Genomic DNA, 10770 nt, shown 5'->3' with positions numbered 1-10770 from the left:
AGCTATGTGAGAGGCTATCTTCCAGGCTTAAGTTCTCAGTATGACCACAAAATAAAACATAATTCTCAACTTTCAGGTTGTGCGTTTTTTTCAGTCAACACTATTCATTCAAAAGATAAATGAATGACTGATTAAATTCATCTTTTAAGACTAATCTGTGCTTAGTTTAAATAATAGGGAAATAATAACTTATACTATGATATAAAAAATGGGTATTTTAAACTTTACTTATGAATAATTCACAGAAATATTTGTATATTTTAAAAGTGTACAATGTGATGATTTGATATACATATACATAATGGACATTTTGATTAATAATAGGGGCTACTGACTCGTAAAGGCTAAGTTCAGTTGAGAGCTGAGACAAAATATCTTTGAACGATTTCAGATAAGCCTGTGTAAAATGTGTTTTTGTTTTTTATCATAAGGCTATCAAATAAATTACAGAGGAAACTTCTCTAACTCCCAACTCTACTTTGTCTAACAGAGAGAATAAGGAATATTCGATATAGCAATTATCAGCCAGATGAATAAAATCTACATAAAACTTTGGCATCTAATGTAAAAGGAGTCATGAAATCTTAGAGCTTCAGCCTGGAAACCATCCTACTCAAATCCGTATCACTCCAATGAGAAAACTGAGGTTTGGGGCAGAAAGGAAGTTGCTTAGGGCACAAGAGGACAGAACTCACTCCTTTTCACTCCAGATCTAGAATCTTTTCCAGTCTGCCAAAGGCTTCCAGCTTAGATCAATGCTTTCTCAAATACAGGACACCCAAGAGGCTCTTAGGCCCTTTCAAGGGAAATGAGTCTGTGAATCGGTGATTTACAGCTGCTATAATGCTTAGCCTCAAAATTCCCAAGGAAGGAAAACAGACTGTGATAGGTACTGCATGAATGAAACCCAAGGTCCATTTATACCTAGACATTGTGGCTCCTGTATCAGAAAGGAAAGGATAGGTGTGAAGAATAATTTAGAAAATGTTTAAGAGAACTGAGGGCATTTTGACATATTGGTTTTGCATATTTTTATTGTTTGATAGAAATAGGAAGCAGAAGAGACTCTCAGACTGGAAAGGCAATAATTTTAGGTACAACTGGGAGGAAACATGTAGAATGTTTTTTCTAGCAGGTTAAATGTACCTAAGTCAAGTTAAATATTTACGGTTAAACAAAAGAATGTATCCATGTTAAAAAATAATACCTAGCAAATAAAAATAATAAGATACAGGTGTTGAAAGAGTTGTAATACCTACCAGTAGAATAAAAGAACCAAGATACAGAATAATGTGTAAATATGATACCATTTATATTTAAAAATACACACACAAATCCCTATATATTTCAGTATATGTAAAAGTGTTATATATAAATGCACAGTAAAAGTCTCAAATGATATACTCTAGAGAGCAGCTCTAAATCAGGATAGATTTTGCTCAACAGGGGACATTCTGCAATGTCTAAGGACATTTTTGGTTATCACGGTGGGGAAAGGGGAAGTTCTACTGGAATCTAGGAGATAGAAGTAGGGGTGCTGTTGAACATCCTTTAAGAGAGCCTCACAGCAAAGAATTACCGTATCCACAATGTCACCACTGCTGACATTCAGAAACCCTGCTTTAAATTGGTAACAATGGTTTTCTCCAGACGGTCAGGTGGAACCTAAGAGAATTTTGGAGATTCAAAGCAAGAACTTCACTTTATTTGTACTGTTTGTACTTCCATTAATGATTCTGTAGTTTTTTAAAAATGAAGTTTAAAACACAATACTTGCTCAAATGTATTGCCAAGTTTGGATTTCCCCTTAAGTCCATAAACATGAGAAATGTGATAATTCTTCAAGCAAGTTGGTGACAAGTGGTATTTAATGGTGCAGTCTGGTGTGTTGAGAGCAGCGCAAGCAAAATCCTGCTTCTCTAGGGTGAGTGGCAATCTATGGAATGTAAATGGGGAAGACTGCTAATTTCCTTCATTATGCTATAATTTTGTTTTATGAAGGAGGCTGATGAATTTACAAGGTAAATTAGGGAAACTTCTAATATCTACCTGGAGGTTTTGTTGGTTGGGAAAGACTTATCAAACCCTGCTGAAAAGTTTGTAGTCTCTATATCTCATAGGGCTTGTAAAGACATCTATTTGGAGTCTCTATACTTGGTGAATAAGACCCTCTCACACCATTACTCTTAAGTGTGTATGTATGTATTTGTTCTTTAAAGTATATACTCGAGTATTTTCAATGATGAGTCATCCCACAGGCCAGCTTCTTGTATTTTTTATTATAGAATATTGCCAGTGATGGCAAGTTGAAGAAAATACTATAATAAACATCTACGTAGATACCAGCTAGGATGAACAGATATTAATAATTTGTCATATTGGACTCACATTTCACTCCTTTTCTCAATAGATCTTTTTCTCTTTAGAAAATACAGCACTACAGGTAAAACTAAAGACCCACTTATTCCTCCACCTCCCCTATCCAGAATAACCCCTGTTCTGAACTTGATGCATAGCCCTTCCCTCCTATGTTTTTATTCTTTTATACTTACATTTATCTATCACACACACATACTTGAACTAGGTTTGCTTTTAAAGTTTAGAGAATGATATCCTTCTGCATAGTTTCTTTCATAAAATGGTTATATCAATTCATATGGGCACAAGTAGTCCTAGTTCATTCATTTGAAATGTTACGTGAATCACATTCCATCATGTGAATATATCATAGTTTATTTATCTATATGTATTTAGTTTCCTTTTTTAAAAACTATTGTAAATAATGCTTCAGTGAACATCACTGTTTATGGTTCCATGATTATATGGATGGAAGTTCCTCTAGGCAAATATTTCCAGAAATGAAATTGCTGAACCATAAGATATGCACATCCTCAACGGTACTAGACAGCAGATAAACACTCTGCTCTTAAGTATTTCAACTAACTCATAGTTTCACCAAAAGGGTATAAGAATTTCTGTATTCTTGCAAATACTTGATTCTTTAAGATTTTTGGCAAAAATTACTCTGATGGGTATAAAATAGTATATCACTTTAATTTTACTTTGAGTTTTTCTAATATCTAGTGATTGAACAACTTTGACTCTTTTACCCATGATGTATAGTCTGGGTACTAGTCTTTTGTCTATGATATGTATTATAACTTATTAATTTTTCCAGTTATGGATCATGCTTTTCGTGTCAGGCCTAAGAACTCTTTGTTTAGTCTTAGATACAAAATGTTTTCTCATATTGAAATTCTTAGACTTTTATGCTTTACATTTAAGTTCATGATCGATTTTATGTTAACTATTATATAATACGTGACACTAAGGTCGCAGTCTCATTTTTTAAAAACTATGGCTGTCCAGGTGGGAGATGGCACCTGGCAACGTAGGAGGATGCTGAGCTCACCTCCCCTCACAAACACATCAAAAATACTACTATCTGTGGAACATCTCTCACTGAAAACAACCTGGAGATTGGCAGAAAGACTCTCCTACAGCCAAGGCTGTAAAGAAAGATCCACACAGAGTCCGGTAGGAAGGGAGGAGAAGCAATTGGGTCGGGACCTGCATACCTAGCAGAGGACAGAGAAGTGGAGGGGGATATCACAGGTTTATACAGCTTCTCTGGAGAGTGAGGGGTTTGAGCTGCATATCAGGTACCCCCAATATTTAGATTTAATCTAATTATCAATATGTTAGGTTTTAAATCTTCATTTTATTTTATTTTTCTATTTATCTCTGGTTCTTATTTCTCCAATATTTTTTCCTGCCTTTCTGTGGGTTACTTTATGACTCAACTTTGATATAGCTATGGTGTTTTTGATATATCTACAATGTCTTACATTAACTTTCTGGTGTTTACTTTAGATATCACATTATATACACACAAGTTATCACAGTCTATTGGTGTCACCATTTGCTAGTTTGAGGAGAGTATGAAAAGTTTACCTCCCTTTTGTTCCTTTATCCTTTCTTGTTTATAATTGTCTTCAATATTTCTTTTAGATGCTTTAGAACAACATCAGACTGTGTTAAATTTTTTACTTCTATTGTCAACCATTTAAGAAACTCAGAGGAGAAGAAAAGTCTACTATATTTACCACTTTTTACTGTGTTTTTTATGTATTCCTTATGTCCCAAGGCCTTTTCATTTATCATTTTCTTTCTGTTTAGAGAATTTTCTTTAATTATTCTTTTAGGGTAGGTCTGCTGGTGACAAGTTATGTTAATTTGCCTTTTTCTGCAAATGTTTTGATTTCTCCTTTATTCCTGAGGAATATTTTTGTTGGATATAAGATTCTGAGTTGCAAGTTCTTCTCTTTCTGTGCTTAAAAAATGTTGTGTCACTACTTTCTGGCCTCTCTGATGAAAAATTTGCTGTCATGTTAATTATTTTCCTTTTAAGTAAAATAATTCTCTTTGGATGCTTTCAAGACTTTTCCTTTGTTTTTAGTTTTCAGAAGTTTACTATGATGGGTCTTGGAATGGATTTCTTTGGGTTTATTCTATTTGAGATTCTCTTAGCTTCTTGAGTCTGCAGATTTGTGCCTTCTGACAAATTTAGGGAGTTTTCAGTCATTATTTCTTTTAGTGGCCCCACCTCTTTTCTTCTCTATTTCTGAGATTTAGTGGCACAAATGGCAGATCTTTTGTTATAGTCCCAATAGCCTATGAGGCTCCATTCATTTTATTTTCAGTTTATTTCCTCCACGTTGTTCAAATTAGGTAGTTACTACTGATATATCTTCAGATTCATTGATTCTTTCCTCTTTAATCTTCATTGTGCTGCTAAGCCTATCAATTGAGTTTATTTATTTTGGTATGTATTTTTCAGTTTAAAGTTTTCCTTTTTATTCTTTAAAATTTTTAAAGTTTCTTTTCTGAGACCTTATTTCCTTGCTGAGACTTTCTATTTTGTCATGTTTTAAAAGTGTTTGTAATTTTTGAAGCATTTTTATGAAGATTGCTCTAAAACCTTTGTCAGATACTGCTAGCATCTCTGTCTTCTCACCATTTATATCTATGTATTGGGTTGGCCAAAAAGTGCCTTCAGTTTTTATGTAAAAATAAAAGACACATTGTTCATTTTCACCAAGAACTTTATTGAACAACGTATTCACCACTTTGTTCCACTAACTTCTGCCATTTTTCAGGCAACTTCATAATTCCATCTTCCCAAAACTTCTAATCTTTTCGAGCAAAGAACTGTTCCAGGTGCCTTTTACAGTCTTCCAGGGAATTGAAATTTTTTCCATTAAGAAAATTTTGTAAAGACCGAAATAAATGGAAATCTGAAGGTGCAATGTCTGGTGAATGTGGCAGATGAATCAGAACTTCTCAGCCAAGCTGTAACAGTTTTTGCCTGGTCATCAAAGAAACATGCGGTCTTGTGATATCCTAATAGAAGATTATGAGTTTTCTGTTGACTAATTCTGGACACTTTTCGTCAAGTGCTGCTTTCAGTTGGTCTAATTGGGAGCAGTCCTTGTTGGAATTAATTGCTTGCTTCTCTGGAAGGAACTCATAATAGAGGACCCCTTCCAATCCCTCTGTATACACAACATCACCTTCTTTGGATGAAGACCAGCCTTTGGTAGTTGGTGGTGGTTCATTTCGCTTGCCCCATGATCTCTTCTGTTCCACATTATTGTACAGTATCCATTTTTCATCACCCGTCTCAATCTGTTTTAAAAATGGAACATTTTCATGACGTTTAAGTAGAGAATCACCTGTGGAAATACGGTCAAGAAAGCTTTTATAGCTTAACTTATGTGGAACCCAAACATCAAAGCGATTCACATAACCAAGCTGGTGCAAATGATTTTCATCGCTTGATTTAAATATTTTGAGTATGTCAGCTATCTCCCATGTGGTATAACATTGATTGTTCTCAATTAATGTCTCGATTTGATCGCTATCAACTTCAACTGGTCTACCCGACCATGGAGCATTGTCCAGCAAGAAATCTCCAGCATGAAACTTGGCAAAACACTTTTCACATGTTCAATCAGTTCCAGCACCTTCTCCATACACTGCACAAATCTGTTTTTGCGTTTCAGTTGCATTTTTACCTTTCTTGAAATAATAAAGCATAATATGATGAAAATGTTGCTTTGTTTCTTCCATCTTCAATATTAAAATGGCTACACAAAAATTCACCAATTTTGACGTCTTTTTTTAAATGCACGCTGCTATGACAGCTGTCATGTACAATCTAACAAAATTGTTTCGAATGCAGTTAAAGAGAACTAAGTGCTACTAGAGCCATCTTACAGAAAAAAACGAACAAAACTTTTGGCCAACCCAATGTCTCTGTATCTATCTATCTATCCTCATTGAGATCTTCTTGGTTCTTTGTTGATGAGAGATAGTGACTGAAACCTGGACATGTTGGGCTATGGTATGATACTGGATCTTATTTAAACCTGTTTTTGTTGGCTTTTTCTCACTCTGATACATCATGGGAGAGAAGGCACCAACTCATTAGTGCCAGAAGTGGTAGAAGTCAAGTTTCCTAATAAGTTTCTCTTTATCAATTGAAACCTAAAGGGAACGGTTTCCTTACTACTGTCTGACAGTGGTAAGAAATTCTGGATCTCCATATTCTCCCAGTTGGTGGGAATAGAAGCATCTCATTACTTCTTCCCACATGGCTCCTACTGACACCATAGAGGCAATGGTTTCATCATAGCTGTAGAGTAGTGGAAGCTCTGACTCTCAAGTAGGCCTCTTGTTACACTACCTCAGCATATGATGGACTCTTCACAACTTTTGGGTAATGGTGGGAGTCCCAGCTTCCCACAAAGTCTACACTGACAACATGAGAGGGTCCTTGCTACTGTTTGGTGGGAATAAAAGTGACTACTCCTGACTCATCCTTGTCTGACACTTCCCTGGCGAGTGAAATGTGATGCCTTGTTACTACCTGGAAAGAGCCAAAGTCTAGGCACCGCTTTGTCCTTTGCTAGCATGGATGGAGCTGTAATCACAGTTTTTTTTCCTGTGGTATTTGGCTGGAGTAGAGTAGTTATTATCTAAAAGTTTTCTGTCTTTCTAAGCTGTCCTTTTCTGGCTCTTTTCCTAGAGAGAGAGAGAAGGCTTTCGATGTGACATTTTGGACTCTGCTCATGGGATACTGCTGGCTTCTTTAGTTCATGTCTTAGATGTATAAGGCTAAGAGAAAACCTAGGAACCTCAATACCATGCCATTCCTTGGTTCTTGAGGTCCCGGCCAATCTACTTTCTCACCTCCACTTTTGAGAGTTTTCTTATGTTTGTTTTATACATAATGTCCAGAGTTTTTAGCTGTACTTAGCAAGAGACATAGGGAAAGTACATCTGTTCTGTATTCCCAGAAGTCTTCTTTTATTTTTTAATGTTCTATTAACTTTGAAGTCATAGAATAAACCTTATTTGGCCATGATGCAATATTCATCCCAAACACACTCTGATTTGGTAATTTTTTTTATTTTGGTTTTTCTTTTTTCGGTACGTGGGCCTCTCACTGTTGTGGTCTCTCCCATTGCGGAGCACAGGCTCCGGACGCACAGGGTCAGCGGCCATGGCTCACGGGCCCAGCCGCTCCGCGGCATGTGGGATCTTCCCGGACCGGGGCACGAACCCGTGTCCCCTGCATCGGCAGGTGGACTCTTAACCACGGCGCCACCAGGGAAGCCCTTTTTTGGGTATTTTTAATCTGAGTTCTCAAGAGGATTAGCCTCTAATTTTCCTTTTATGTAATAAATAGCCTTGCTGGTTTGTGGCATAACATTTTTTTTAAATTTATTCTTTTTAAATTTATTGTGGTTGCATTGGGTCTTCGTTGCTGTGTGCGGGCTTTCTCTACTTGTGGCAAGCGGGGGCTACTCTTCGTTGTGGTGCATGGGCTTCTCATTGCAGTGGCTTCTCTTGTTGTGGAGCACGGGCTCTAGACACGTGGGCTTCAGTAGCTGTGGCACGCAGGCTCAGTAGTTGTGGCTTGTGGGCTGTAGAGCGCAGGCAGAGTAGTTGTGGTGCACGGGCTTAGTTGCTCTGCGGCATGTGGGATCTTCCCGGACCAGGGATCAAACCTGTGTCCCCTGCATTGGCAGGTGGATTCTTAACCACTGCGCCACCAGGGAAGTCCCTGTGCAATAACTTTTATGCTGGCCTCATAAAACAAGTTGAGAAAGGAATTCCTCAACTTTTCTCTAGAAGATTTTGTGTGAGAATGACATTTTTCTTAAAATTTGGAAAGACGGTACTAGAGAAGCCCTCTCTTAAAGGGATTATTTTATGGATTTAATCTCTTTAACAGATATATATGTTCAGATTTAAAACTTTTTGTTTTAGTTTTGGCATGCTGTGCTTTTCTATGCTTTTTTCATTTTTTTTATGTTTTCAACTTTATTTACATAAACTTATTCATAATAATCCTTCCTTCCCTTGCAATTTCTTTATGATCTCAGTAATGGTTCCTCATTCTTCTCATTGATGATTTATTTTTTCTCCTTTTATTCTTGATTAGTCCACTATTTATATTTTTACAAAGCACAAACTTTAGCTTTTTATTTTCTGTATTTAAATTTTGTGTTCAATTTTATTGCTTTCTATTTTACCTTTATTTTTTCTTTTCTTTTCTCAGGGTTTAATTTGCTGTTATTTTCTTGAGATGAATGTTCTGTAAATGAATTTCAGGCTGTCTATTATTCTAATATATGTATCAATATTTAAAGCTGTCAATACCATTCTAAGTCCAGCTTTACAAGTATCCCACAAGATTTAACATGTTTTATTTTCATTATTAGTAAGCTTAAACTTAATAATGTCCACATTCTAATTTCCAATAAGATTTACTCTTTGACTCTTGGGTTATTCTAAACATTTTTTTTTTTTAACTTTCCAAGTAGTTGGGTTTTCTAGTTGTCCTTTGGTTACTGATTTCTGGCTTAATTCTATTGTCAGAAAACATATCCTGAATGGCTCATTTTTCACATCTATTGATATTAACTTTCTGGTATAGCATACTATAAATTTTTATAAAAGTTTGATATGTACAGGAATAAATGTGCAGTATTTCACTGTTGAGTGCAACTTTCTATATAAGCTAACTTGTTGATATTTATTCATACATATTATGTCTTTACTTTTGTTTATTTATTCTAAAATTTTGAAAAACATGAGTAAAAGTCTCCTCTGATTATAGATTAGTCTATTTCTCCTTTACTTCCTTTATTTTGCTGTACATATTTTTAAGCTATACTTTTTACATGACTACAAATTACAATTTAATTTTCATGGTTTTGTTTTGTTCTGTTATTTCAAGTAATACCTTTTACCTTAAAGTCTAATCTGTTTCATTTTAATATATCTACTCCAATTATCTTTAGATTAGTATTTCCATAAGAAGTCTTTTCCCTTTCTTTTATTTTTACTTTTTTATCCCTTTATTTAAGGTGTGCCTCCTTTAAGTTAAATTGAGTTTTACCATTTTATCCATCCCGGCCATCTTTGTCTCTTTTTTTCTCCTCTGGAATATTTCAGCTATTACATTTGATGTATTATAATTCATATGGATTTATATCTGTCATTTTACTCTTTTTTATAGTTCTTTTTCCTGTTTTATGTTATTTTCCCCATTCTATTTTTCTTTTACCTAATCAAACATTTTAAAAATTATTTTATTTGTGAATTATAAAGTCTTTTTGCTATTATTTCAGTATATATCCCATAGATTACAATGTATCTTTGATTTAATAGAATACAAAATATAGTAAAAGTTTTACCACTTCTTAGACGATTATAACATGTTTGGACTCTTCAATTCTATTCAATTCATCTTGTTCCTTGTGTTATTTGTGTCTTGTATTTCAATTCTATAAGCCAATTTAGTTACCATAAGACATACTTGATATTGTTTATTACAATAAGGATCCATTTATATTTAGCTATATGTTTATACTGTTCAGAAATTTTCATTTCTTGCTTTATTTCTGTGTTTCCGTCTGGAATCATTTTACTTCTGCCTGAAGTATTCTCTTCAGTCTTTTCTTTTAGTGAGATTCTTTCATTGACAAATAGTTTCTTCTTGGCTGGAAACATCTTTATTTTTCCTTCATTTTTTAGAGAAACTTTATAATCCTCAAGATTGCACTGGAAGTTTAGCAATTATTTTCTTTCAGCAAATTAAAAATGCAATTTCATTGTCTTCTAGTTTTCATCACTTCCATTGAGAAGTCAACTATCAGTCTTGTTGCTTCTTTGAAAGTGATGTTTTCCTTTCTCTGGCTGCTTTTAAAATTTTCTCTTTGGCTATAGCAAATTATGACTTACCAACCAAATCTGGCCCACTGACTGTTTTTGTAAAGTTTTGTGGAACATAACCATGCCTATTTGTTTACATGTTATTTAAGGCTGCTCATCACAGAGTTTAATAGTTGTGACAGGAATAGAATGTCCTTCAAAAACTAAAATATTTTCTATCTGCCCCCTTACAGATATTTTGTCTACCAGTAATCTATAATTTTCAGCTATTTGAGTTATAAAATGTCTAGGTGTGTTTATTTTTTTTTGTTTTAATCCTCCATGAGGTTTGTGTAGCTGCTTGAATCTTTAACTTGATATCTTTCATAGTTTGGGGAAATTTTTTTCTGTAGCGCTTTCTTTCTTCATTCCCTTTGGGATCTCTATCACCTTGATGTTAGACATTTTCAGCATTTCCTATATGTCTCCTACACTTGCTTCTCTATTTTCTTACTTTATCCTACTCATTCAGAGTAGGTATTT

The sequence above is a fragment of the Phocoena phocoena genome, chromosome 10, assembly GCF_963924675.1.
Source record: "Phocoena phocoena chromosome 10, mPhoPho1.1, whole genome shotgun sequence".
NCBI classification, from domain to species: Eukaryota; Metazoa; Chordata; class Mammalia; order Artiodactyla; family Phocoenidae; genus Phocoena; species Phocoena phocoena.
This window is presented reverse-complemented; position numbering follows the sequence as displayed.